Source organism: Triticum aestivum, chromosome 6A, assembly GCF_018294505.1.
Source record: "Triticum aestivum cultivar Chinese Spring chromosome 6A, IWGSC CS RefSeq v2.1, whole genome shotgun sequence".
Lineage (NCBI taxonomy): Eukaryota > Viridiplantae > Streptophyta > Magnoliopsida > Poales > Poaceae > Triticum > Triticum aestivum.
The window spans coordinates 110,167,168-110,172,599 of NC_057809.1; positions in this window are offsets into that span (position 1 = coordinate 110,167,168).

The window sequence follows — 5,432 nt, forward strand, 5'->3', positions numbered from 1 at the left end:
CCTCCACCATAGTCCACCTCGATAATACTGTAGCGGTGCTTAGGCGAAGCCCTGCATCGGTAGAACATCAACATCGTCACCACGTCGTCGTGCTGACGAAACTCTCCCTCAACACTTGGCTGGATCGGAGTTCGAGGGACGTCATCGGGCTGAACGTGTGCTGAACTCGGAGGTGCCATGCGTTTGGTACTTGATCGGTCAGATCATGAAGACGTACGACTACATCAACCGCGTTGTGCTAACACTTCCGCTTTCGGTCTATGAGGGTACGTAGACAACACTCTCCCCTCTCGTTGCTATGCATCACCATGATCTTGCGTGTGCGTAGGAATTTTTTTGAAATTACTACGTTCCCCAACAGTGGTATCAGAGCCAGGTTTTATGCGTTGATGTCATATGCACGAGTAGAACACAAGTGAGTTGTGGGCGATATAAGTCATACTGCTTACCAGCATGTCATACTTTGGTTCGGCGGTATTGTTGGATGAAGCAGCCCGGACCGACATTACGCGTACGCTTACGCGAGACTAGTTCTGCCGACGTGCTTTGCACACAGGTGGCTGGCGGGTGTCAATTTCTCCAACTTTAGTTGAACCAAGTGTGGCTACGCTCGGTCCTTGGGAATGTTAAAACAACACCAACTTGACAAACTATCGTTGTGGTTTTGATGCGTAGGTAAGAACGGTTCTTGCTCAGCCCGTAGCAGCCACATAAATCTTGCAACAACAAAGTATAGGACGTCTAACTTGTTTTTGCAGGGCATGTTGTGATGTGATATGGTCAAGACATGATGCTAAATTTTATTGTATGAGATGATCATGTTTTGTAACCAAGTTATCGGCAACTGGTAGGAGCCATATGGTTGTCGCTTTATTGTATGCAATGCAATCGCCCTGTAATGCTTTATTTTATCACTAAGCGGTAGCGATAGTCGTAGAAGCATAAGATTGGCAAGACGACAACGATGCTACGATGGAGATCAAGGTGTCGCGCCGGTGACGATGGTGATCATGACGGTGCTTCGGAGATGGAGATCACAAGCACAAGATGATGATGGCCATATCATATCACTTATATTGATTGCATGTGATGTTTATCTTTTATGCATCTTATCTTGCTTTGATTGACGGTAGCATTATAAGATGATCTCTCACTAAATTTCAAGATAAAAGTGTTCTCCCTGAGTATGCACCGTTGCCAAAGTTCGTCGTGCCCAGACACCACGTGATGATCGGGTGTGATAAGCTCTACGTCCATCTACAACGGGTGCAAGCCAGTTTTGCACACGCGGAATACTCGGGTTAAACTTGATGAGCCTAGCATATGCAGATATGGCCTTGGAACACTGAGACCGAAAGGTCGAGCGTGAATCTTATAGTAGATATGATCAATATAGTGATGTTCACCGTTGAAAACTACTCCATTTCACGTGATGATCGGTTATGGTTTAGTTGATTTGGATCACGTGATCACTTAGAAGATTAGAGGGATGTCTTTCTAAGTGGGAGTTCTTAAGTAATATGATTAATTGAACTTAAATTTATCATGAACTTAGTACCTTATAGTATCTTGCTTGTCTATGTTGATTGTAGATAGAAGACCCGTGCTGTTGTTCCGTTGAATTTTAATGCGTTCCTTGAGAAAGCAAAGTTGAAAGATGATGGTAGCAATTACATGGACTGGATCCGTACCTTGAGGATTATCCTCATTGCTGCACAGAAGAATTACGTCCTGGAAGTACCGCTAGGTGCCAGGCCTGCTGCAGGAGCAACACCAGATGTTATGAACGTCTGGCAGAGCAAAGCTGATGACTACTTGATAGTTCAGTGTGCCATGCTTTACGGCTTAGAACCGAGTCTTCAACGACGTTTTGAACGTCATGGAGCATATGAGATGTTCCAGGAGTTGAAGCTAATATTTCAAGCAAATGCCCGGATTGAGACACTACTAGGAAAAGGGCTATAGATGTAATTGACACTAATGTCGCACCAGACATGTGGTGCACCATTACTATATACTAATGGCGCACCATGTGTTGGTGCGCCATTAGTGTCCAAATACTAATGGCGCACCACATCCACGGTGCGCCATTAGTAATTTTTTTTTATTTTTTTTTAAAAACTACTAATGGCGCACCGTGGGAGTGGTGCGCCATTAGTAGTTGAACTAGTAATGGCGCACCACTCCCACGGTGCGCCATTAGTAAAACTACTACTAATTACTAATGGCGCACCGTGGGAGTGGTGCGCCATTACTAGTTCAACTAGTAATGGCGCACCACTCCCACGGTGCGCCATTAGTAACTTGGCCACCACTTCCACCGAATGCACCCCCTTGGACCGCCTTTTCAGTTTTAAAAAAATAAAAAAATGATGGAAATGTCAAAAAAATAAAAGAAAATAAGTTTCCCATGTGATATGTGGTCTAGTTGTTTTGAAAATTTACAGATATGAATTTCGACTTTATTTGCGAAATCTCTCGAGAATTTGTAAAATGGGCATAACTTTTGCGTACGAACTCGGATGAAAAAGTTTTTATATGAAAAATCATCTACTCGAAAAGTTACATCCGAATTTAACCGGGGGAACCCCGCTAAACATTTTCAAAATCCTCAAAAACCTAACAGAAAAAGATACGGGGCTTTTAAGATCTGGAGAGGCAAAAAATTCAAACTTACTAATGGCGCACCTACCCATGGTGCGCCATTACTATCTTCCCGCCTTCAAAATTCAAAATAAGTCAAAAAAATAAAAAAAATTACTAATGGCGCACCTGCCCATGGTGCGCCATTAGTATCTTCCCGCCTTCAAAATTCAAAATAAATCAAAAAAATAAAAAAAAGTTAGTAATGGCGCACCTGCCCGCGGTGCGCCATTACTATGCCGTATATATGGCTGGGTGTGGTCCTCTCCACCTTACATCTTCATTCTTCTCCTCCACTCCACCTCTCCTCCACTCCATCTCCTCCTCTCCTCCACTCCATATTCCCTTCTCTCCTCCACCATACTACCCTCCTCCTCTCCGACGACCTCCTCCTCCTCCTCTCCGGCGACCTCCTCCTCCCTCCTCTCCTTCCCTCCCCTCCCCTCACGGTTTCTCCTCCCTCCTCTCCGGTGAGCTCCTCCTCCCTCCTCTCCGGTGAGCTCCTCCTCCCTCCTCTCAGGTGAGCTCCTCCTCCCTCCTCTCCGGTGAGCTCCTCCTCCCTCCTCTCCTCCCATCCCCTCATGGTTTCTCCTTCCTCCTCTCCGATGCTCCGGTGAACTCTTATCCGTTGACCTCCTCCTCCTCCTCTCTGGCGAACTCCTCCTCCTCCTCTCCGGTGATGTAGGCGAGCGCCTCTTCGGTGACCTCCTCCTCCTCCTCTCCGGCGAACTCCTCTCTGGCAAAAGAACATGGCAAAAGAACGTACAAGATCCAAAAACAGGAACAAAATTTGAAAAAATATCGTGCCAAAAAACGAGCAAAAAATGGGCAAAAAATATCACGATCCAGATCCAAATTCAAAATTCAAAAATAGCAATGGCGCACGGTGGGGGTTAGATGGTGCGCCACTACTATTTTCCCGCCTTCAAAATTCAAAAATACTAATGGCGCACCAGTGGCCTATACTAATGGCGCACCAGTGGCCTATACTAATGGCGCACCAGTGGCCTATACTAATGGCGCACCAGTGGCCTATACTAATGGCGCACCGTGGCCTATACTAATGGCGCACCAGTGGTGCGCCATTAGTATACCAGATACTAATGGCACACCAGTGGTGCACCATTAGTAAAAAATACTACTGGCGTGATACTAATGGCGCACCAGTGATGCGCCATTAGTAGGCAAAACTGGTGCGCCATTAGTAGCCCTTTTCCTAGTAGTGAGAGATATGAAGTCTCCAATAAGTTCTATAGCTGCAAAATGGAGGAGAATAGTTCTGTCAGTGAGCATATACTCAAAATGTCTGGGTATCATAATCACTTAACTCAACTGGGAGTTAATCTTCCTGTTGATAGTGTTATTGACAGAGTTCTTCAATCACTGCCACCAAGCTACAAAAGCTTCGTGACGAACTATAATATGCAAGGGATGAATAAGACTATTCCCGAGCTCTTCGAGCTGCTAAAGGCTGCAGAGGTAGAAATCAAGAAGGAGCATCAAGTGTTGATGGTCAATAAGACCACTAGTTTCAAGAAAAAGGGAAAAGGGAAGAAGAAGGGGAACTTCAAGAAGAACAGCAAGCAAGTTGCTGCTCAGGAGAAGAAACCCAAGTCTGGACCTAAGCCTGAAACTGAGTGCTTCTACTGCAAGCAGACTGGTCACTGGAAGCGGAACGGCCCCAAATATTTGGCGGATAAGAAGGATGGCAAGGTGAACAAAGGGATATGTGATATACATGTTATTGATGTGTACCTTACTAGAGCTCGCAGTAGCACCTCGGTATTTGATACTGGTTCTGTTGCTAATAGTTGCAACTCGAAACAGGGACTACGGATTAAGAGAACACTGGCAAAGGACGAGGTAACGATGCATGTGGGAAATGGTTCCAAAGTCGATGTGATCGTGGTCGGCACGCTACCTCTACATCTACCTTCGGGATTAGTATTAGACCTAAATAATTGTTATTTGGTGCCAGCGTTGAGCATGAACATTATATCTGGATCTTGTTTGATGCGAGACAGTTATTCATTTAAATCAGAGAATAATGGTTGTTCTATTTATATGAGTAATATCTTTTATGGTCATGCACCCTTGAAGAGTGGTCTATTTTTGATGAATCTCGATAGTAGTGATACACATATTCATAATGATGAAGCCAAAAGATGCAGAGTTGATAATGATAGTGCAACTTATTTGTGGCACTGCCGTTTAGGTCATATCGATGTAAAGCGCATGAAGAAACTCCATACTGATGGACTCTTGGAACCACTTGATTATGAATCACTTGGTACTTGCGAACCGTGCCTCATGGGCAAGATGACTAAAACGCCGTTCTCCGGTACTATGGCGAGAGCAACAGATTTGTTGGTAATCATACATACAGATGTATGTGGCCCGATGAATGTTGAGGCTCATGGCGGATATCGTTATTTTCTCACCTTCACAGATGATTTAAGAAGATATGGGTATATCTACTTAATGAAACATAAGTCTGAAACATTTGAAAAGTTCAAAGAATTTCAGAGTGAAGTTGAAAATCATCATAACAAGAAAATAAAGTTTCTACGATCTGATCGTGGAGGAGAATATTTGAGTTACGAGTTTGGTCTACATTTGAAACAATGCGGAATAGTTTCGCAACTCACGCCACCCGGAACACCACATCGTAACGGTGTGTCCGAACGTCATAATCATACTTTACTAGATATGGTGCGATCTATGATGTCTCTTACTGATTTACCGCTATCATTTTGGGGTTATGCTTTAGAGACGGACACATTCACGTT